At 40.7% G+C, this 25,207-nt stretch overlaps 1 long non-coding RNA gene across 1 annotated transcript; it reads right to left on the bottom strand.

Moving 5' to 3' along the window:
• Nucleotides 1–5,082: 5,082 nt before the first annotated feature.
• LOC138727512 (uncharacterized) lies at nucleotides 5,083–25,182 on the bottom strand. Its single transcript, XR_011338566.1, has 3 exons — nucleotides 24,579–25,182; nucleotides 10,015–10,106; nucleotides 5,083–5,158 (listed from the first exon to the last, which is right to left on the bottom strand). It is a non-coding gene; the product is annotated as an uncharacterized lncRNA (long non-coding RNA).
• Nucleotides 25,183–25,207: the final 25 nt, after the last annotated feature.

The following is a 25,207-nucleotide window of genomic DNA, read 5'->3' as shown; positions in this document are numbered from 1 at the left end:
GCAGAGAAGACCCTGCCTCAAAAGTCTGCTCCTTATAACATATTGTGTCTTTGGGCAGGGGAGGGCTCAAACAGACATCAAGAAGAAGAAATGGTTGATTGCAGCTGTGTCGACTCTCCAGCTTCTTGTACAAAGATAAGTAGTAACACTGACAATTCAAGGCAAGGCTGCATTATTTAAAATCCAAATCCACACTTGCAATGATGAGAGCCTTCATGCAGCAGCTCCATCCACTACTAGGCATTCAATGTTTCCACCTCACCACCAAGGCACCTCATCAAAGCCACACTCCTCTATCACTCAGCTCTGAGGAGGAGGCATGGTTTCTGCCAGTGTGAGTTCTTGCATCCCACGCGGGGCTGGCTGTCATCTCAGGAGGCCAGGAACCTTTACACTGAATACTTGCCAACCACACAGCAAACTACTCAGAAGCCTGCAGGCAGCCAACACCTTTTCTGTAGTGAGAAATGCTGGTTATGCCATATTTCCAACATCCCAAAGTTAACCTGCAATTTTAGCTGTCCTTTTAGGCATGGGAAACTCTAGAATCTGGGGTTACTTCTGATAAGGTATTTGCAATAAATATATGGAGCTATTCAAACAGCAATTTCAGAGACTCTTGCGTTTCTCCTCAAAGGTTTAGCTTAAGCCACTAGACACTTGAGTCATAAGAGTTACCTGAAGAAAGTAACAGTAGATGTGTCTGTGTGTCTGCATTCCCCATGAATCTCAGGGGTCAGGCCCCAGCCTATTTTTTTGCAGCCTGTTCACTACTTGCTGAGAGTTTTGTACCAGGTCTGGGAGCAGCCTGCAGTCACCGCTCAGGGGATGGATTCAGCTTGACTAGTGCCCCTGTTGCTCTAGAGTGATGGTCCTCTCCTGGGAATTCCTGATATTGCTCCACTGGAAATGAAGTTACAAAATATAGGAAGACTTTGAATGCCCTGGGAAGAAGATAAAGGACATCAAAAGGCGCAGCAGACAGATATTCGCAAAGTTATTCATTCTCAGAAAATGAAGTTTAGCGGGGAAAGGAGAGGCTGTGTGTTTGCTCTGCTCTTAGCCATCTTCCTTAGCCACCTGTGGCTGGCCACTGCAAATGCTAATGGACTAACAGACGTCTGGTTTGACTTTGTAGCCCACCCAGTACTTTTATTCTCTGAAAGGTACCCCAGCCCTGGAAACACGTGCATGTAGCCCTCTACTAGCATAGTAGAAGGTTGTTAGCACTGTTAGTGACTGGAAGAGCTGTACCTCCATAGTGCATTTTCTTCTCAGGCTCCCTGTTTTGTCTTCCGCTTGCTGGCACAAGTGGAAGCCACAGGCACTTTGTAGATGTGAAAGTCAACCCATCCAGTTTGTGAGCCAGTTTCTTTCAGTTCCAAATACACAAAACTTTAAAAATCCCTACACAAACTGGGAAAGAGAGGGTAGGTGGCTTTCTGAAAGGGAGCGGACTAGCCTAATATGAGCTCTCAATACAATCATGAACATGTTACACTAAACAACTTTAGAATTACAGTGTATTGGTAACATACACCTAAAGGTAAATAGATTTGAAGCTTTCTCTGCAGCGGTGCAGAGGCTTGTGGTGTCTGTGTGTTGAATTCATCCAGATATTCATTTTTAAAATTAATATTAGCATTGCAACTAAGTGTCTTTTTTCCTAGAGTGGGGTGTGAGGGTCGGGGGGTAGGGAGAAGCAATAAAAATGTCTCACAGCAGATGAGTGTTCTGTCTGGCTTTTTTTTCACCTTTAGTAGCTATAATTTAAGAAAGCAGGTGGACATCTCCTATCCTTGCAGAAATATTTACCTTTTTAACAACAGCCCATCTAGAGATTTCTTAGTTCCATGAAGTTATTACATGAGCCAAGCCATAGACCTCACATCTGTAGCTGCCTTGCAGCCAGCCTCTTCAGAAACCACTGTAACCTGGTGTTGGGAATGGAGAGTAGGGGCAAAGAGCAACCAAGAATGTAAACACCCTCTGGTAGCCTGTCCTCTTCCTTTCAGAAAGAGAGAGGACGTTTGTTTTACATTTTCCATTGCATGAGATAAAAAACATGTCCACGTACGTAACAGCTGACTTTCCCAGGTATAAACCATCTGCAGCTCTCACAGATGTCAGCAAACATATGTGGAGAAGCACTGCTGATAATGGAGCCTTTAAAATCTGACACTTCCAGGTTAAAATGTCCAGAGGCAATTACATTGTGATTTCCAGGGACCAAGAAAAAGGATTGGTTTTTTAACTGTAGCTAATTTCCCCCTAATTGCACAGTCACTGGACCAGCATGGCTGTGCTCAGTGTCTTCTGCTCCTGACCTTACAGAATCCCCTTACCACTTGTGCATTATTAACCTCAAGGATGTCCATGATCTTAGCTACTTTGATTCCTGCTTCTTGTGGATTACTACACCTTGTTGCTGGTTTCCCAGGAAGAACCTGGGAACCAAGAAACTATAAGTACAGTTACTGCCTTCAGAGCTGTGGATAACCCAAGAAAAAGTCTCCCATACAATTATGCAAAGATGAACAGAAAAAAAATGTGGTTCAGAGGTGGACACTTAGCTAGAAAAAGAGAAATACCAGCAGAATTGATGTGTCACAGAAATAAAACCTCACATCATCTTTCCTCATCCATCAGTTTTACATGTGGCATCACTGAACATGGTTTAGGCAGTAGGATAGAGACACAGGACTACCAGGCCTCTCTCCTTCTCCTTTATTGTCCCTGGGGAGGTAAAATCTTGTCTTCTATTGTGTGTTTGTAAAGCAGGTAGATCAACACTACTAAATATGAAAATCATACTGTTATGAATATATGGCAACATAGAAGGCTTATTGGTTTTGTTTTGTTGGCTTCAATTTCTATGTGGAACAAACCATTTGTATGACAAAGCATATCTGAAATAGAAACCCATATATACATTGGAGAAAACTACACATCCTACCTCTCAAAAGCAAACTCAAGTCATGATACCAATGTCAGAATAGTATTTATCACTGCCTACAATCTTTCAGTGCAGTACACTAAACCAAAGTGGATACTTCTGCTTTACCTGTTTCCTTCCTCACTGTACAGGCTTTTTTGCTGGCATAAACTCATTTTCTTATGAGCCAGGTTAACATGTATAGTTCTGCATCACTTAGTGGTTTAGAAAAACTCTTCACAGTAATTTCCAGCCAAATTTCTCACCCCATTCCTTTTCTGTGTTGCAACTGGTTAGCAGCACTTCTGGCAGTTTTCATGCTCAATGCAATGGAGCATAATGCCGAAGGATAAACTTGCTGGGGGAAGCCCAGTCCTATAACATGTCCTCATTCAACTCTGCGCTGCCTGAACTGCCTACCCTTTTTGCAGACCAGTTGTCAGCAGGTGGAAAATGTGACACAAAGTCAGGTCATCTCCCACAAACGCTGATGCCATCATGGGATTATGGGCATTGCTGGCAAAAGTTCACCTTCACTCTCTCATCTTCCCAGAGTGTCTTAAAATACAGCAGAGAGGAGTATCAGTGTCAGCGTATACTCCTGATAACAGAGTGGCAAAGCAATGCCTGCTCCAGGCTGAGAGAACATCTACATCAGGACTTTGGGTCCTTATTCAATGTCCCAAGGTGCTCTGTGAAAAGCTGAGACAAGGCACTACAAAATAAGTGGGAGTGAGCGAGATAAGATGCAGAAAAAAAGTCATCTAGCACAACGTGTGCAGGAAGCACCAGAAGCAGACTCAGGAAGCCTCCTGCTCCTCACCACGTGGCCTTTTCAGAATGCATTCATTTAAAGAATCACATAACTGCATGCTGCAGACCACAACCTTCTTCCTACCCCTTGCCCTCAGTCATGCACAGCCCATGCCATGGTGCACAGTTAAGAACTCATTTAAATGACAGGTAAAACATTTTGATTTACTGAAGAATCTGTGCTGTGTCTGTGTCTAAGTGTGAACTTTGCTAGCTATACATATATTTATAAAAATCAATATGTAGGACACAACATTACGCACACACTTTTAGAGCTGTTACACTTAAGTGACAAGGTACCTGGGAATGTTTGGCTAGTAAGGTTGCATCACTGATTATACACTCTTTTCCACGTGGCTCTCTTATTAAAGTGGACCCTTTTCAGTAGAGCAGCTGCCAGGGGGTGTAACTCCCTAAGACCCCAGCTTGCACAGGCAGGTACAGGACTCCCTCACCACTGGTACCCCCACTTCCACCCCGTACACCAGCAGGCAGCCACTAAAACTCACCCCAGAGTGGGCACCCACCCCCATAGTGTGGCCCAGGCAGAGCCCTCCCACTGCCTTCCTCCCCTCCCAAAGAGGAGATGCTTCCAACTTTGGGGCCCAGACTCAAGCAGTTGTCTTCAAATAGGATATGGAAGAACAAAATGGTGCTGGCAGTGTTGCCTCCACATTTTTCCTCACCTCTTTTCCACCTCAGCTCTCTGCTCAGAGAGCCAGGTGTTGCATATCTCACAGCCCCTCTAGACAGTAGGAAAAGTCCTTCGATCTGTTTGCAAAGTCTCCATCACCAGAAATCTGTGCTGCACATTGCCCCTACATGGTTTATTGTCAGAGAGAGTTAATGACTGCTGCAAGGACAAATCCAAATGGGCATAGTGGAGGCACCTTTGAACTATATAGGCTTCCAACAAGCCCTTTTGAATAGGATAATTTTCCCCAAGCAAGGCAATGCATCATATAAAAGCAGATAAGTAGTGGATGCTGAATGTGGCTTACATGGGAGTCCCCGCAACTGAACAAGAAAGAAAACAAACTCATTCAAAGTCCAGATTCAATACTTTGGAGTCCAGCACCTCTGCTCAACCAGGTTTACATACAAGTGCTAAAAAACTTCTCCAAACTAGCTTTAATGCAGTTAGTGAGGGTGTAAGGAACAGCTATCAAATTTGTTCCATGAGGGATCCTGGATGAATGCACACTCGGACAGTTAGCTTGAAAATATTTTCTTCACTGAAAAGGATATTTTCACCTGAAAGTTTTGGACTAGTAATCTATATTTTTTTGTAGGTTCTAGAAATATGTACTTTACTCAAACTTATCTTTTTCTTCTTCACAGAGGGCAGTTCTGAGATGGCTACCAAGGGGACTTCTGGTCTTTCCTATGAAATAGGCAGATGGCATTGACCTGGAAAAGAACAAGAAACAGGCACTATGAGGTTTTGTATCAGCTCCTGAAAGAAAACCCATCTCTGGCTACACTTGTAAAAGACTGGGAGAGGTCATCTTGTCTTTTGAAAGAGATTTTTACTTCTGAAAATTAACATTTCCTTATTATTGAAGGACACTTACCTCACAGAATGCCTACAGTCCTGACTATGTGTCATCTGTAACAGTATGTAGTCTATAACAATGGCTGTCCTTAAGGGGCAGAATGCACAGCTATTTTAGACTTGAGATTCACTAGATGTGTTCATGTCCCTTCCCAGTTACCATGGATATACACTCATGCTCACTCTCTCAATATAAAATGCCTGCCTTGTGTCTTATTACTTACAGCCCTGCTGCAACCATCTTGTACTTATGACCTTTCAGCTCAAGCACTCATTTTCACACTAGTTACAAGAAAACTATCTGGAAATAGCTTCTATGCTTAGATTTAGCATAGAATATTAAACTTTGAAGAGTTACAAATCTCTTTGAGCCCAAGAAATGTGTCTTTTTAAAATTCCTACTTCATCTTCTAGTGACTCACAAAAATAAAACCACAATTCTCTTTAGTCTCTTTTCAGCTATTCCTTGTAGTTGCCAGGAGGTGGAAACATAGCTACACCAACCTACAGAAGCATCGTGTTGACGTGCAATTGTACAGCATACTGCCTGCTGAAGAATAGTGCTAAAAATATCTGCAGCCTGAATTGGTTCAGTGGAGCCCAAAACACAGCGTCGTGCAATGCTCCTCCTGAGCCCCTTTGCCTCCCGCTTCTCCCAGCTAGCAAGACATCTATACTGCTTGTTACTGCTTCTCAGCATCAAGGATACCCTTTAAGCAGCTGGTTCTGTCAGATGTGACATACACATTCACTTCAGCAAGAATTCAAATCGGGCTGCCTTTGATGGAAAGGCTCACAAAGCAGCAGCAGTTGCAGCCCTTCAGAGCTGATAAACAATCAGATACCTGGCCAAAGGATGAGGAAATAAGCAATCATTTATTTATTGAGGAGATACATGTCCGCTTTGTCATTCTAAAGGATTATACACATGCCCAAGTAAGAAAAACATGCCAGAGGTCGGAAGCTCACATCAGAGAAGCTTTAGCAACCACAGAAAGAGTTCCGAAACATGCTAACAGATACAGATACAGACACAACCCTCTTCCTTTTGTCATTTGGTAGCGAATTTTAACACCTAAGAGAGAACCCCTTACACAAAAGGCAAATTTACATAAATACTTTGAAAAAGAGGAAAGCAATTCAACACTGCTGAAAGATTACAGGCAAAATAGCCTTTCAATGCATCCCACAGTAAGGGTAAAATACTGTGACTGGGTTTTGTTTCTGTTTGCAGAACAGTGAGTTTGACAACGACTTCCTTTCTGCTTCCCATGCATCCCCCTACTCAAGCTCATACTGCTGAGAATTGAATAAGGGCTTCAGGCTTTCTCAGAGTGAATTGAAGAGCACAGAGGATAGAAAAGAAATATGTCAGAAGATGTTTCAGAGATGAGAAGGACGCAGCAAATCCTCTTTTGCATAGAGAGCTGTAGCAGAAAGGGAAAGCCTCCTGCATGGGAGTCATGTCCCAAAAAGTACAGCAGGAAAGGAAACCATTCTCTTCTTTCCAAAGAGAGCACTAAGAAATCTGTTACCACAATGAAGGCAGAACCTGGAAGAACTGACATTGGAGGTAAGAGGGCTAGAAGAGACATGAAGAAATTCTTCTCAGCTGAGAATGTAGATAGGATTAAAAGGTCAAGTGAATAATCCCAACAAACCAGTACCAGGAATCCAGAAGTCAGTCTCCCAAAACCTTAAAGTATGTCATGAAAATCAATGTGATTCCCAGACATTCATCATGCACAATAAAATGAAATTCTTCTTGCAGCATCTCAGTACTATTTTCTTGTTCAAGCAAAGCAGCTTGGACTTCACAGTGTCTTCGTGAGTGGAAAAAAAAGATGAACACACACACAAAAAAAAACCCCACCTACTGGTGTTTTTTTTAAATTAACCTGGTTAAAAAATGACTGGAGAAGAGAGACTTTCACATATCAGGATCAACTGCCTGACCTCAGGCTCAGTATTTAATTTACAAGATACTGTATGTCACATTAGCACACAGCTACATATTCCCAAAAGGCCATACAGGAGGCATCTAAAGTCCATAAAACAAGGGTCCTGTGCTCATTTAGTGCATTCTAGTTTGGCACAACCAGGAACTAGACACTGAGCCAGGTGACTTCTGTGGATGTTGGCCAGAATTCAGCTCAGCTGCACTTTGCAAAATCACTTAAAAAACCACAACCAATGCAAGTTAGTTGGAATCATTTCACCTTCCTGCCTGGGCAGTTTTAGCCTACTGACTTCTATGGAATTATAGAATGGGAAAGGGGGAGCCATTAAATATAAGGGCCATGCCAGAAATCCACGTGTAAGACTGGTCATTTTATAAAAGCAGTCATAAGCTCTTCAGAAAAGATATAGAGCTATAGACATAGATATTCTTACATAGATATTCTTATTTTTATTTGACATACACAATTATCCAGGATATCACAACCACAGGCAACATCTTCTCCAACTGAAATCCACCCTCAGAGCTTTGTTCTGTTCCAGGTCACCCTCTGTCTCCTCTGTGGTATTGCCAATGCTCACACCTGATACAACGATAAGCAATGTCCAAATAAAAGTCTGTGAAATAGCATCTTTTCTTACCTAAAACTTAGTGGCAAAGAGGTGACTCAGGGAGTAATTTATATTTTACTTTTAGTCAACGTATGTTGGAGAAAACTTTAAGAAGGCAAAAGATGAGTTTAAACCTTATGTCTTAACAAAGCTGGAAGAACAGCTTGGAAGGAACCTAAGCTGATTTCTCAGCCTGCCCTTCATCAGAACCAACCTAAAAGCCTGTAGTAGCTTACCACTACCACAACCACCAGAGGAAAACCTTGACTAGTTAAGTCAAATAGATATTCCCTTCTGCTGGAAGCTTGGAGCTTACGTCATCTAGCACAAGTAGAGCACTCCATACTTTACAACCATTTAAGGCTTATATAGAAATGATTGCACAGGGTCACTGCCACTGTATATTTCAGCCCTCACAATCTTTCTGTACAATATCTTTCTCTTCTAAGTAATGAAGCAAGAGAAAAAAATCACCTCAATAAGAACAAAATAATTTACAGTGGTGGCTGCTGTATCTCAAGTCCTACTCCCTCTAAGCACCTCCTCCCTGAGGTCTACATACACTACAATGAATTCAAGGGGCTATAAGGCTAGACTGTTTGCATGCACAAAGTTCCCAGTTTAAGAAAATACTTAGATCTTCACTTTAGAGAAAATAACTTTACTGCCTGTGAATATAGCTATTGCTATACACCCAGAATGGATGCTAGGTGAACTGGGGCAGGTTTGTGTCTAACCTGAGACAAATACACATTTTCCCACACTGCTTTTTTCACTGAATTCCTTTCAACTCTATTTAACAGTGTTAAGAGTAGAAATCCCACGAGAAACTCTTCCCATATAGCTCAGAGAGATCCACAGCCATTCTAAACCAAATCCCCACCATTTTTCATAAGTCAGCCTTTCGTTTAGTGTGCATAGACAAAGAGACGTATGAAACTTATTCCACATGTCACAGTGTGGCAGCAATCATTTTTACTTTCACAACCTAGGAGGAGAAGATACATCTTCATGAACACAGTTTTTGTTATGCAGAAATTTTGCTTCAGAGAAAACCGTGGGATCTCCCAACTCCCTCTGCAAGAAAGGTCTTGGACAAAGAGAGCTTACCTATTACATTTACTCTAATAAAGTGGCCCACAGCACTTAGGAGAGTATTCTTTATTTTGGCCCTGCATTGATAGCGGTCACTGTCTGACTGATTTTCTGAATTTTCAGAAGCAGAGAGGACATGACTTCTGCCTTGGCGTCTGGGTTTTGAGAGAGATGTAAGCTTTCCATGTGCTTTCCAAACTCAGTCTCATTTTGCTTCTCTGCTTTCTTACACCAGTGAGCCTTTATTTGTGATGACTGATCCTCTTGATGTTTGATTAGGCAATTCAAATCCAGGCTCTGCCCTTCTTTCAGGTATTTGATGGTAGGTGCATAAATGATTTCCAGCATACTGTGTTGTGTGGTGGAAGAGAGTAGACGCTAACTGAACTGACCTTTATACCTGATCAAGTCCCCCTCCCTCACCATACATCTCCATTTGTTCATGCACCGTAAAAGCAGAGGCTATCTTACGCTCCAGAGGTGCACGGAGTGCTCAGGATACCAGGTACCACAATAATGCCAGTACTTCTTCCCTCATGTGAGAGGAAGAAAAATCTCTATTTCTTGTCATAGATCTTGCAGCAAAGGCATTATGCAGACAGAATATTCTCTATAAGCGTTTCTGTTTTCATAAAAATAGAAGATGAGAAGAGTATCCTTTCATAAAAAAAAGAAAGCAAATGCACTAGGGGAGAGGGATATTTGGGCGAGTCGTTTGGGGTTTTTTATCTTCAACTTGAAGGTTTTTGCTTTCATCAAATATTGAAGCATTCCATGGAAAGATAATACAAAAAAATTGATTGGCTCAAAATACTGCTCTTTTGGGATCAGATTTTACCACCTAGCTCCATGGGCAAAATTCAGCATGGAGAAAACAAAAAGCTGAAAAACATCATGCAGAGCATGCCCTGCGGGAAGCTTATTGCAATAGCTATTTTATCTTTTCCATAACTCAGGCAGCATTTCGTGGCCACATCAAGTTACTCCTAAAGAGGACTTTTAAAATGCCAACAGCATGCTTTTCCTTGCCAGGCCTTCTCCTTACCTGCATTGCTAGAGCTGCCATGTGGAACATCAGAGCGGGGCTGCTGCCTCCAGCCTTAGCAAGGAACCCTGCGACCAAAGTCATCTTCTGCACTAAAAAAGAAAAAAGAAGAAAAAGTCATAAGCAGTTATATGAGTGTTCTCATGGTACTTGAGGAGAGCTAGTATTGCTTAGGTTGGTACTGCAAGCCTGTCCTAGCACTTACAGAGCAGTCAAAAGCACACAGACCTTCCCCTCAAGCAATGAGCTTGTAAATGACAGAGTAACCCTATGCATTTAAATAAGGCAGAGACATGAAAGCACATATCTCCCTTTTTGTCTAAAAAACCCAAAAAAACCCATAAACCAACAAGGCAACAGAAGCCACAAACCAGAACACACACACACATACTATCTGTAAACTCGAGTTGCAGGCCACAAGCTTATTGAGGCTCAAGGCACACTAGCCAAAACTGTTGAAAATTCAGACTTAGAGCACAAGCACACAATAATTACTGCGGTCTGCAGTGAATTGAATAACTGTCAACAAATTTTTAAAAGCTAGCAAAATTAGTCACCTTCCCTGGAGGTGTTTACGGCACAAGTGGACGAGGGGCTAAGGGACATGGTTTAGTGTTTGATAGGAATGGTTGGACTCGATGATCCAGTGGGTCTCTTCCAATCTGGTTATTCTATGATTCTATGATTCTATGAAAATTCCTTTGTCATTGTTTCTCCTCCTCAAGAGGGTACCTGCACCAAATTATTTGGCTAGCACAGGCAAGGGTCTGGCTCCCGGCAAACTGTCTCAGGATATTAAAATCAATGGACAGAACAACAGGCTATTGGCATCTCTTTTTCAATTATGAAAAAAAAATCAATTCTTGTTACTAATATTACTGTATTTGTACTCTAAGTAGGAGAATTTTTACGTGGGTATCAGGAAAAAAATAGAGAAATTCTGAATAAAAAATAATACTGCTTATCACAGCACCTGCCTGTTTCAGACTACTATTAAGAGGCAATGGAGCTCCTTTCTTAACCTCAGAATACAGATTTTATTTTCCCTAGAAAAACAAAGCTGTATTTTAGAAATGTCTCTAAGTGTCAGACCAGCAAGCGAAGCTTGGCACACTGTTGGGAAGGAGAAAAGTAAGAGTAGTTTGCTTGGCTTCCATTTTCTACATGGCTAGGTGCCTTGGAAGACTCTGAAGTTAAATAAGTAACTAAAAGTCAAAAGCTTTGGGTTTGTTTGCTTGGAGTTTGCTCTTTTCCCCTCTTGCCTATGAACTCAGAGAGTCCCCATACACTTTCTAGTGTCAAGCTTTCAGTTATGGGTCAGCTATCCAGAACCAGGAGATTTTATTTTCTTTTGCCACCAAAGCTAGCTTAGCTAACATTTCCTCTCCTAGATGACCCAGTAATTTTCAACACTAAAAAGACTCTGAAGAGGTTTCATTTCCAGAGTGCAGACAAGAAGCATGAGTTCAGTTGCTCTTTCAACAGCTTTTGAGATGTGTAGAGCATAGTGGTTAATGTAAAAAGAATAAGTGGAACTGCTAGTTCACAGCTTAGGCAACTCATTGAAACAATCAAAATTCTTGTTATTAGCAGAAAGTAGTTTAGTGTCCCAGAGATGTTTATTAAAAACATACACTCTCTCTTTCCAGAGTTGCTTCCAAGCTTCCTTATGAGGACACCATATCCATGAAGGATGCTGACTTGAGAGGTCAGACACCAACATCAACCATTCACAAAGCATACACAATTCAGAGAGCAAAGCAATATACTTTTTTTCCCTTCTCCTTTCACCTTGTCTCATATCTCAGGTCAATCCCAATGCAATCACTTTTCCTGCAAAACAAGCAACAACTCCTTTGAAGTCCATTCAGCATTAAGTCCATTCAAATAAAGCAAGTTCCAGGATTTGTCTTAATGGTATGCAAATCATATTCAGATAGCAAGAGAGAAAGTAAAGTCAGTTTCAGTTAAATCTTCTGTTACAAATTAAAAAAAGGTGTAGTCATGAAGAGAAACATGTATAGAAGATAATGAAGTATGATTAAGCAGTTCACAGCAACTGGTCTATAACTAGGTAATAACATATTCTGTATTTGCAAAAGAGGTTTTAAAAAGGCATTTCAGAGGACCTACCAAGTTTTCCTAGAACCAAATCCTGACAGCTCCAGTTTTCAGCTCCGTAAAAAAGATGATGGGTAAGCCTGGTCCTCATTATATCTGTGAAGAAGCATGTATCCTCTAGGTAATCTGGAACTGCTTTTTCACCATTGTGGACACAAGAGCACCAGGAACAGGCATGACACAGCTGTGCACCAAATGGTCTGGATTTCTAATAGTCCTATTTCTAATAGTTGTAATCTATATTAGACACTTGTTTTTGCCCCGACCATATGTCAGGACTGCATTTTGGATGCACTCGTCTACAACTCAATGATGGCCAAAAGTCACCCTTTTACCTTTCCATTTCACCTCAGTTTAAGAGCCAGTTTGCTAGGTTTGTTTTTGTAGAATACCACTTCCTCATTATACTTCTTATATACTAGCTTCTATAAAGGACAAATGGGCTGTCATTTTTGCTTACTTATATCTGCAATTAAAAAAAAAATCAAAACCCAGAAGTTCTATATTGAATTAAAACATAAGGCTTTTTTCCATGATGATCATTACTTTTACTAAACATGCTGTGAAGCAATTTAGAGCTGTATTTGAGGAGAACACAGAAAGCTCACAAATTTTGTACCTCAAGATATAAATGATTCTGCAGCTGTAAAGAGAATAGGACCAGGTACCAGTCATTGAAAAGATGCATCTTCTTTTTTTTGTTTTTTTAAATAAAATAATAAAATTAATAACATCAATCAAAAAACACAAAAGCAAGCAAAACTTGAGAAATCAACACTGTGCTGTTATCTAAGCTGATTAAATATGTTACTTCATACTATTACAGTGAATAAACAGACTAACACAGTAAAGGGATCAAAGCCTCAAACTAATGAAATGGATCATCACCACTTATAAAGTTAACCATAGGAGATTTTAAGACAATGAAAATATCTTTCAGTTTCAATTTCCGTACTTAATATAATGCCTCCCTGATTTAAATGTCCATTAGATACTTTTTCCTTACACCTTACTGTTATTAGACTCAATTACAAAGGGTTCTTGTTCCATCATCCTCCTCCTCAAAAGACAAAGTGGGCTTTAAAGAAAGTATGACGGTTAAATCACATAGCAGCAGTTTAAAATACAGCCATAAACACAAGAGAATTTGACTCAGTGACAAGTTGTGGCTTAAGTTCAGGAAATCACTGAAGAACTCTGCTGGAAATCTCTCATGTGCACAGACAAATGAAAACCAAGACATAACAGTACAACTCCTCCCCCACAAAGGTGAAACAAAAAGCACAAGAGAGCAGAATAAACTACTTCTGGTTAACTTCTTACCATCTTGTTTATATGACTACGTGGACTCAAATACCATGGAGCTTACTGCCACACACAAGTTCCACTCTGGCTTATGCTGGCATCCCCAGTGACATAAAACTTCACATTTTTCCTCCTTTGGACAACCTGCCAAGGAAATAGCTGAATGTAACTTTAGCTGTGGTTGCGGTAACAGAATTTTACTTTTTCTTTTTCTGGTTTTCACTTCTCAAGAAGGCATGTCCCGCTTGCTCAGGCTCTGAAGCCACTTCAGCATTTTAGGATCACTTAGTTTTTCAGGCCCAGATATAGTCACATTACATAGGATGCTTTGAAAGACAGGAAACTAAGATGTAGGTGGATATTTCTTAGAAAGACTTAGTGTCATCTTCCAGTTGAAATCAGGCACACATGTGCTTTGCTGTCACCAAAACCATTTTTGCTCTTACCGCCAAGTCAACGTTACTTCCACGTATGCAATTTTATGGAGATTTATTCTGTCCTTAGAACTTCAGGATGTATTTCTGGTAGGATATGTTGCTTTTTTTGTAGAGGATTTAAATTAATAAATATAAGCTTCTAACCCACTCTACTGGCTTTTCCATGATATTAAAAAAAAATATTTTTCTACTTTTTTTCCCCCCTCTTTTTTTTCTCATATTAAAGTAATCTTGGGTTCAAGTAATGACTAGATTCATATCCCTCCCAAAGCCTATAATAATGGTTTTCAATAGTTACACAGGAAAAGGGCTGCATTCTGCATTTCTGCAGTGTCTAGCATAGCAGTAGCCATTTCCTTCTTGTGATAACAGATAACAGGCCTTTCAAAGCCACAAAGTGTCAAGAACTAATAAAGAGCAGGCATTATCCACCCCAACGTTTCTATTAACAGTTCTATAAGCTTCATATAAGCCTTATTAGAGCAGAACACAATAGCTCTCCCTAACAGAAAAGCAAATATAAAGTGACTGAGAAGATGGAAACGTCTATAGGAAGTTCGTAATTCTCTTTGCCTTCAAGGCTGCATTCAGACTTTCTATTATTATCACTGATCTCAGAAAGAGAGGTAAATGAATGTTATTCCAATTTAAATCTTTCTTGTAATAAAAGTAGATGCACCCAGTAAGAAACTGAAAGCAAAAACTAGGTCCTAGGCATACAGAAAAGAGTGGAAATAATTCTCCTCTATTCCGTGAAGCAACATCATTTATACTTGCTGAGGCTAATGCATGTTTCCCCTCCAGACATCAGTTCAGCCTTAACTTAGGGTAATGAAAAGTCAGAATTCCTGACAAACTGAAATTAAATAATATTATAGAGGTTAATACAGAAATTAAGTATATTTCCTGGATGGATTAAAGACTTAGGGGGAGGCGGGATGGGATGCAGCACAGGCAGCAGGAAGGGGAATGGAAGATGGGAAGAGAAAGAGATTCCTCTTGTTGCTGTCAAAGCCTTAGGCTTGGATGCTTCCTGTACCACAGAGCTGTATTTTTGGAGGAAGAGTATTTGCTTTCCATAGTGACTGTATAAGCATCTCTTCCTCACACTCGTTGAAGAAAATCATGCAGCAGACATAGTACTTTTTATTTAGTAGTAGTAGCAGCACTTATTACTATTTACACATTTCAAAAGCTTCAAAGAAAAGGAACGCAGTCTAATGTCAAGTTCAGAAATCCATCTCCAGAGGGCAAGAAACGCACATGCAACTGAGATCTAAACTGATTTGTTCTGTTCTTCCACAGATCAGAAAAAAGGGTAGATAACCTAGGAAAAAGAAATCTCCATGTGCTGAACAGAAAACACCAGACTAGTCAATTTATAACTTTTTTTTTTTCATCAGCATTTTCTATATCCAAAGACTACTGAATGATACAGCAATGATGAAAGTGGTGAGGTACATGCACAGGTTGCCCAAGGCAGCTGTGGCTGCCCCATCCCTGGAAGTGTTCAAGGCCAGGTTGGATGGGGCCTTGGGCAGCCTGATCTGGTGGGAGGTGTCCCTGCCCATGGCAGGGGGGTTGGAACTAGATGATCTTTAAGGTCCCTTCCAACCCAAGCTATTCTATGATTCTATGATTCTAATTAAAAGGCAGAACAAAAGAAATACATGTCCTGGAAATGCCCAGCTGTAAGGGGATGAAAAGACAAGTCTTCCCAGATGTTACTAGTGCCAGAGGGAAGATGAGAATTCCAAAGGCATTGCCATTCAAGTGGTGTTGATCAAATTGACTTCAGTTGCTGTTACTCAGTCTTGCAGACAGCCTGATTGCTGTGCATGCAAGTGAATATATATACCATTTACTATGAACAAATGCATAGCTTAACTGAAAAGTCTGCTTAGCTCACAGAATTTCTTATTTTTAAGGCTTTTTAATTCTCGCTTCAACAGAAATTTTCAGGTTTTAACACTGATTACAGTCTGACATGACAGCAAAAGAAGATGCAGAGACATACCTCACAGTCAACTTAATAAAAAGTTTTGCATCTAAAAGCGTGAATTCATGATCAATACAGAATATTTGTTGAATAGCTGAAGAAGAAAGCATTGTTTATTGTTTATATTCTTCAGTTAAATGGTTGCCAGGGAAGAGAATTATATCTCAGGCACAAAGACCAAAGCCTGGGGGAAGGGGACCACCACTATAATTCCTTACTGACAGGTCCATGGGATAACAGAATATCTTTCTTTGCTGAAAACACAGGGACTGCAAATGATTTTTTTTCTCTTCCATTTTTCAGGAGGACATAAGCCCAAAATGCAGAAGGAGGAGTGTTCTCTCCTTCCTCTGCAAGCCTGCAAACCACCAGGATTGCAACGTCATTCCTCTTTGCTTCTCCTGTTTTTCTTCCCTGACTCTGTCAGGAGCCTGTGGTCGCCAGAAGAGAAAGAATTAATTAGGACTTGGCTATGTGCAGGATGACTGATGAATATTCATTTGATAGCTCAAATGGACTTTGCCTTGTGATTAAGGAGGACTTCAGTGAACCAAATACTCCTATTACCAAATCACATGGTGCTTTATATAATACTTGCCAAAGTAGAGCAGAAAAACTGTCACTGGAAAAATAAGGGGCAAAGGGATAGGGCACTACTGAGTTTGAACAGCTTAAATACAAGAAAATTTAAACATGTCTTTGTATTACTCTATTAAAGGAGACCTAAAGAAGTCCAAAGCTCTGATTCACAATCCCTGTCAGATTTAGCTGTGAAGGAAAGACTTAGCTGAAGAGACACCTGCCCAACAAATGGAAACAGAAACTTCTTCTGGGAGCGCATCTCTACCTGACAGAGGTCGTGGATCACAGCCTTCATCCCCTGCAGCTCACAGCCTTGCATATTAATGTAAAATGAAAGTGATGTTACCTCTTGTTAATACATTGGGTTGAGGTGGCTTAGACTAGGCATACCACCTTTCTGGAACTCAGCTGCAGGGGCATAATTTTCTGCAGGGAGTAGGGGACAGCTTTACAATTGTCCCAGCTGTAGTCAGCAGAGGACATGAATAAACCTGGATTCTCCAGCATGATGTGTTTTTAAATTAATTTTCATTAACTAGTTTGTTATGAATCTGAGAAAAGGATGTCTCCACATGGAAACTAGTGAGCTTGTGGCCAGCAAGTGCAAAACAAGCACTATTTAGAAATCCTCATTACATGGAATTTTGAGGGATGATCCCAGGCAAGGAAGTTCAACTGTGATCAGTAGAGTCACCCTAATAGATATTTAAGAGAGGGAATATCTTTACACTAAAATATCCATATAAACCTTTTGTCAATAGAACAACTCCGGCAGTGATACATGTCATTGAGCACAACTTTATTTTCAGAACTAAACGTATAGAATATATTCATTCAAATTTAGGATCGGACTTCTACAACTGTGTTAATAACAAAAGGCAACTTTTAGTCAACTGACATTTGTAACTTTATACTTGTGTTATAATCATTAAAGATCCGATGCACCTATCGTTCATTAACAGCTGTTTTCTACTCCTGTTATGCAGTGGAACAGCCATGAAAGCTATTTCTTCACCATTTCTTAACACAACCTTGGTGAGTCACAATACAGAAAAACAAAGCTATTAAAAAAAATAGCAGTGATCCAGAGGCACTGTGAGACACTGGAACAAGCCACGTGAACCCCCTGTTTCAGTCTAGTAGAATGTGTGCAGCAGAGATCCAGAACCAGAGATCCTAGAAAGCACCAAAGTTAAAGGGCTCTCTCTCTTTTTATTAACATGCTGAGGAAATAATGTGATCCCTTACAACTACTAGAAAAGGCTTATTTCTGATGGGTTTTGGTAATGTAGGTAAGTATCTCGCCATTTCTTCTAACCAAAGATCAGAAATTCTTTGGGAAAAAGCATGAATGGAAACATTTTGTAAATGTTAACCCACAGGAGAATTCAATGAGGATAGTAACAAAGGTCTTTCTATTATTATAACCAGGCTATAGATGAAAAGGGACACACTTGGAGAAAGAAGACTGCCTAAAGTCTAGTCCCTGTGCTAACAGAACCACACTACTTAAGACAATGTGCCCAACTCCTACAATAGAAGAATACTGTAAATTCAGAAGTTTTCTCACATTTTATCAGTTTCACAAAGTATTAAAAGGTAATTTATTTTTTTTACATTTTAGCAGTTGCATGAATATGCTTGAGAACACTCTTCTAAAAAGGCTTAAGAACCAGAAGAGGAGATGTTGCAAGCTGCCTTTACTCTGATCCATTCTTAAATAATTTTCATTCTACCAGTGGAAAGATGGGAGAATTTTTTAATTCTTTGCCTGAAGAGGTTGTCAGCATTGGATGCATAAGTACAACTTCCATACAATTTACACCTCAGCCCCACAAAAGAAATAATCAACTCTAAAACATGCAGGGTCCTGTTCTTAAGCACACATGGAGATACAACCTCCTTGCATCTTGTCATCTGCATCCCACTCAACCTCCTGTCATGGCTCTAGGACTAACCACCAGCTACAACTCAAAGAATCTTCCCCTCATCAGTCATATTTACTAACATATCATAATTCAGCTCACAGAAGCTGAAATATTTTGTTGACTGCCAGAATTTTCTCCCTCAACATTCTTTTCAAAGCCTTTTTAAAACTACTGCATAGACTCTACTTTTTTCTGATTTGGAACTTGATCATTCTTTCCCTTCTAGAAACACAGAATGTTCCTGTTTCACTCACTTTTTACATTTATGTAGTATCTTATTCTTGAAAAACCTAATCTGGGCCCAAAATGACCCCAAGTGACTATCACAGGTGCACTACAATTTTAAAAATATCGCTTCCTTCAAATGCCGTGTTGCTTCCTTGTGTGCTAACCTCAGATCTTCATATGTGTTCCCATCTGCACTGTGCTTAGATATGAGCTAGGCTCAGCTCATAGCTATGAGCTGCACTATGCTTAGCCATAAGCAAAACCATGAGCCAGCATGATTCCCATTTTCTATACATCTCCTCATCCAGTCTTTGTCTTGCTTGTCCAATAGATTGCAAACCATCCTAGGCAAGGTCTGACTTCTCTGGTGCTAGCAACATTGGGGCTCACTTGCCTTGGTTTTTAGATTGCATGTTATACAAAGAGGAAAAACTCCTACTCACAACAGGCTTGCAAATCCACTTACAGTAAGTGGATTACAGTAAGGATTTTATAACACTGATGACTGTTCTGTTAAAGCACATTTAGATTATGCTTATTTTTATTACCTTTCCTTTGAATTAAACAGTTGGAGCAGACAGCCAAGTAAAACACAGGTATTATTTCTAATAATCCAATTCCACGGCAACTCAGTGAGGGAAATAAGTAATTTTAAAGCTTTCTAAAATTGAAAGAGACTTTGTAAGAAGAACTTCACACAGCGAGTTCATTAAGAATCTCAGTATAACAAGATCTCAAATTTGGAGGCTTCCTCCGCATTAGAAACACCATCAGTTCAACCCCTGTTTATAAGCCTATCCTGCAAATGCTTATGGCCAGTGGACAAGATAAGCCCTTGCTCAGCCCTGGAGTACTCACTTAGGAGGAGGGCACAGGGGAGAGAACATATCGATGCTTTACAAACACAGTTCAACAACAGCCAAAACAATAGTGCCTTATCAATAATGTCTAGCCACAAACGCAAAGCACAGCACCATGCAGGCTGTCAAGAAGAAAGTTAACCCCATCCCAGCTGGATTCAGCACAATCTCAACCAGTTATTCCATACCATTAGTGTCATGCCCAGGTCCCACATTATCTGATACGTCTAAGTATTCTCTGCCCCACCTATACATTTCTTTAATTTCTACACCTTACTCAAACCTTGTTATTCTATCTATTTCTCATTCCTGAAATTCTTTCTTACCAACACTTACAAATTATACCACATACTTAAACCATCATTACAGCAAACAGTCAGGATTATCCATCCTCTGTAGTAACTATGCCCCTTGACACACACATGCATATTATCCCCCTCGTTCCCTGCTCCTCCACCACAAATGTCCATAAGAATAGTCAATGAGTTTGGTCCCATCTGTCAAGTAGACCATTCAGCACAGGAGAAGCAGCATGTTGGATTGTTAAGCACTAAGACCACTTGGGCTGGCTCAGTGCTGCATTCACACAGTTTCTGGTGAGGCTCACTCCTAGTTCATTCAGGTGATTCCTGCTGTACTTCCTATATCATATAAGTCAAATCATGGACTATTTTCCCGTCAAGGATAAATCTCCTTGAGGCACATACCAGATTTTGACTTCCTTCTGCCCTACCCACCTAGTGCACCTGTGTCAAATCAGCTTTCCTTTTCCCGAAGAAGCGTAGTCCGCACTGCCTTTCAGATCCATTTACCTACCTGTAATAGTGGGACCTCATCTCCTTCCATGGTATGTAGGGGCTTTGTTTGGGCAGAACCAGTGCAGTTATTAGATCATCTGCTGTTAACCAGCCAACTAGCTTCTGCTACATTTACATGCCACCGCTCCATTCCCCAGCGCCCAACACTATCAGCACAGTTTTTAACAGTCCATTACACCATTCAACATTTACAGAGGCTTGTGGGTGATAGGGAATGTGATGCACCAAATCAATGGCATGTTTCTTGGCCCAGGACTGTGTGAGGTTATTTCAGAAATGAGGTGCACCGTCTGACTTGATTCTTTCTGGGATACCATGACACAGAACTTGCCTTTCAGGGCTCAGAATAGCATTTCAAGCAATGGTGTGGTTTACAGCATATGTCTCCAGTCACCCAGGAGGCAATTCCACCATGTGCTCCCAAATAATGCTTGCCTTGGTGGATTCATAGCAGAGATCCAATATAACAAATTTGCCAGGCCTCACTATATTGACTTCCCAGCCACTCGCCTCCCTCTGTTCTAGGGAGACATTAATTACACGAGCTGCTTGACTGCAGTGTGTATTTCACACATGTGACAGCGTCAACAGCCAGGGCCATCCCTCAGTCACGAGTCCATCCTTTCATTTTATCTCTCCCAGTTACTGTCCTTATATTGAATTGTTCAAGCATTTTTATCCTTTACAGTCCTTTTTTATTTGGCCCCCAACATAGGCCACACAGATTTGAACTGGTAATCTATTGATCTGCAGACAAATGCTGCTGGCTCATGTCAATCCACCACAGTCCAAACCTGCTCCCTTTAAGACATTTCTCATAGCTGGAGAAGACTTTTGCCCAGAGCAAAGACCAGGCTTGCCTAGGATGACCTCTGTGACTGAGTTTTTGAGTATTATTATCAGTAGAACAAAATCCAAAGCTGCTGAGAAATGCATGTGATTAGCACTTCTACAGACAAGGACAAGGCAGCTTATCAAGGTGTTGAACATATTCAGTGAAACTTGGTTAAATAAATCATCTTTTAAATCAACCTTTGCCCAATCAAAGTCCAGCTTTACTTATAGGTACAGCCACAAGAGGGACAGCAAAAGAGAATTCCTGTGAAGGCTGCTCCACAAAGACATACAGGTAAGAAATTAATTTTTTGTTAATCCTTCGTCCCCTAGAAAATTCCTTTTTATGATCCAAATCACTTTTGCATGTCAAGCTTTCATGGATTAAAAGGAATTAGCACAGATGTTTGTGCTTGCAAAGAAAAACTGCTCTGAGCTGTAATTGCAGTCAGTGCAGTCTGATATGTTCCAAACAACGCCCAAATAATAGTGCAGCCCATCCCTATATGGAGTTAGTCCCACTGCAACAACATAGAGACTCCAAAAAGCACAAGGCTCCTGACCAAGAGAACAAGTGAATCATGATCTTAGACTTCTTTGCCTTGCATGCTGAAATTCCTTATATTTTCAACCCTTAGTGACATCGGTGCCAAACCACCATCACCCATCCACACTGCTCTATATGCTGTCCAACTAACCAGAACAATGCAATTTCTGCTTCAGCTGCAAACAGTCTGTAGCACAGGCAACCACAGAGATGGTTCAGCAGTAGGCTGCTATCATGGAAGGATTTCACTGCCATATACCTCTAAAAAAATGAAAAAGAAAATAAGGCTGGTTCCCACATACATTGGCCACATCGGTGATATAAAGAGAAGAAAAACACAGATGCACAAAGAAATCTTTACATGCAAACAGATTTTCTTAGTATTTATGAGGCTGTGATTAATGGCTAATCTCTGCAACTCAACTTTGGCCTTTTGACAGACTTCTATCAGTAAGGAGAGACAGAAAAAAATCTTTCCTGTGAGATACAAATTGTTTGCTAGTTAACTGGACTTTCCAAACTAGAGGAAGTTATCTTAACTCATCTTTTTCCCCTGTCATCATGGATCTTCCTAAGGCAACTATCTTTGGAGTTGTTCCCTGGTCACAACTATTGCATACTTCCAGTATGTAGTATTCTGGCTAAAGAACACTGAATAATTAATATGTGTCACCCAAACCAGAGTTTCATTACATCATAAAAGCAAAGTACAGAAGAGTTGAGGTTGGAAGGGGCTTCTAGAGGTCATCTGGTCCAATGTTCCATACAAAACAGGTCCAACTTAGATTGGGTTGCTCCTAGCCTCATCCAGGTAAATTTTTCCAAGGACAGCAATTCCAAGCCTCTCCAGGCACCTGTTCTAGTATCTGACAGCCCCCAAGATGAAAAGCTGCTCTTGTGGCTGTCTAATTGGAATTTCCCTTTCTGCTGTCTGTGCCTGTTACCTCTCATCCTACTTGACTTGCAAAAAGAGCCTGGCTCTGTGTCTCTACATTATCCGCAGTTGAAGACATCAATAGGATCTTCCCTTTACTCTCTTTTCTGAAGACCAAACAAACCTAGCTCTCTCAGCCTACTTAAACATCACGTGCTTCAAAATTTAAATCACCTCAGTGGACTAGCTCAAATAAGTCAATTACATGGGGAGCTTAAAACTGGAGACAGTACTCACATGTGGTCTCATAAGTGCCAAAGACAGGGGAACAATCCCTTCCCTTGATCAGCTGGCTACGTTCTGTGCCTCCCAGAATACAGCTGACCACCTTCACCACAAGGGTACACAACTAACTCTTGTTCAGCTTGGACACTTATGTCCTTATCCAGCAACACTGCCTTCTAGCCAGCCTGTATTGTTGTACATGGTCTAGATACAGATTTTTTTCACTTTTCTTTGTTGAACTTCATGAGGTTTCTGTCAGCCTGCTTCTTTTCCAGCCTGATGAAGTCCCTCTAAATAGCAACCCTAACTTCTAGTCTATTGACTGCTCCCCCTCAATTTTGTATCACCTATCTGCTTGTTGAGGGTGTATTCTGTCTCACTGTCCATATCAAAAGATAGATGTTAAATGGTATTGGCTTCTGTACCAGCTCTAAAGAGTGTCACTAATAATTAGCCAATAGGTAGATTATATAGCATTGATGAAAACCCTCTGAATATAGTGGCCCAGCCAATTTTCTGCCCATATAGTAGTCTGCTTATCCAGTACATGTGTCTCCAAACTGGCTACACTGACTGTACTAGAGACTGTAACAAAGTCATTGCAAAGTTACGGTCAACAGCATCCACTACCCATCACAGAGCCAGTCCACTCATCGTGTAATACTATCAGGTTCATCAGTCACCATATAAACCAGTAAATCCATACTGTCTGATCCTAGTACCTTCTTGTCCTTGGCAAATGTGCTTTGACACAGCTTCTAGAAGGATTTGCTTCAAAACATCCAGAGGACAAAGGTCACTGCCTAATAACAATCTGGTATCAATCACCAGTGTCAAGTATATACTCTTGAGCCATCTGGCCTCAAATTCTCTGGGGAAGTAATATAGCACTCTGGAGATACTGACTGGAAATTCTGCTCCAGTGGTCACAAATTCATTGAGAAATCATTTGAATCAAACTTCTGCAGTTACTTCCACAGCATGTAATTTCTAAACCAAGTTTAATTTCTTTCCTTCCTGGCATGACATCACATTTTCATATTGATTACATCTCATAGCATTGTTAAAGTAATGAGGGTTGGAGACAAAATTTTAGTCAGGCAGTAAACAGAATCTTTACGGTCATTTCAGGATTCATGTGAGAATTGCAAGATAAGCAATAAGGTCCCAAATCCTGTGTTTTGTTCCGCACAGACCAGGTAGTGTTAAATTATCTCTTCTTCAGGCAATTACCTGATGGCACATTCACATTGTCAGTACGTGTATGCTGGAATATTCCACACTTTTGTTAGACCTCAGAATACCTACATTCATATCTTACCCAAGTGTCACTACAGTGATATACCAAAAGTGAAGTAGCTCTATTAGCTCCTCTTCATAACAGAATCAATGCATATTCAGAGGCAGAAGAAAATGTGAATGGCTCCAAGAACTTTGGCTCTACCAGTAAATTCTAAATAATGTGGAAGTAAAGCAGGTGCACCATTTTGTATGAAAACTGAGATGTAGAGATATCAAACACAGTTAGCAGGAAAAAAGGCTTCGTAAGTGAAGACAAGGGTCTTCCTAGTTCCTTTGTAATCCTTGCTTTCCACTCTCCAAAGCAAACCCTGCACTCATGAACAATGACACTCCAATTACAATGTCTTTTCCTGAAACTTAATTTTGTTTAGCTAAAATAAGTAAGCACACAAAAGCCTGGTTAGGACAATGAGGTCCTTCCTTGATCCTACCCACTTATCTTACCTGCATAGGTTGCCCAGACAAGTTGTAGAGTTTCCATCCTTGGATATGTTCAAAAGGGTGAGAGAGCTGGGACTGTTCAGCCTGGAGAAGCAAAGGAAATTCATCAACATATAAAAATATCTGCAGATGGAGCTAGGGTGGTTTACAATGGCAGAACAAGAGGCAATGGGCACAAACTGAAACACAGGAGGCTCCATTTGAATGCAAGGACACAGGACACTTTTTTTACTGAGCACTGGCACACATTGCCCACAGAGGTAATGGAGCCTTCCTTCTTGGAGATATTAAAAAGCTTTCTGGACTTGGTCACGGAGAACTGGCTCTAGGTTTCCCTGCTTGAGCTGGGAGGTTGGACCATGTGACCTCCAGAGGTCCCTTTCAACTTTGACCATTCTGTGATTCTATGAAATCCCATTTTGTCACATTCCTACAATGTTGCAGCATGTTTGTGCTGCCATTGCTTTTCCTCTGGTAAAATTAATTCTGGTAGTAAAACCTCACCTGAATTCTCACAGGCAGACTACTTCTTCCTTCCAGTTCTGCATCTGGCTTAACTTTATTTGAGATAGGGAGAAAAGAAAAGTGAGGAGGGAGGGGAAAAGGGATTGGTTTCTTCTCCCTAGTCCTTG

This window comes from Phaenicophaeus curvirostris, chromosome 1, assembly GCF_032191515.1.
Source record: "Phaenicophaeus curvirostris isolate KB17595 chromosome 1, BPBGC_Pcur_1.0, whole genome shotgun sequence".
Lineage (NCBI taxonomy): Eukaryota > Metazoa > Chordata > Aves > Cuculiformes > Cuculidae > Phaenicophaeus > Phaenicophaeus curvirostris.
This window is presented reverse-complemented; position numbering and strand designations above follow the sequence as displayed.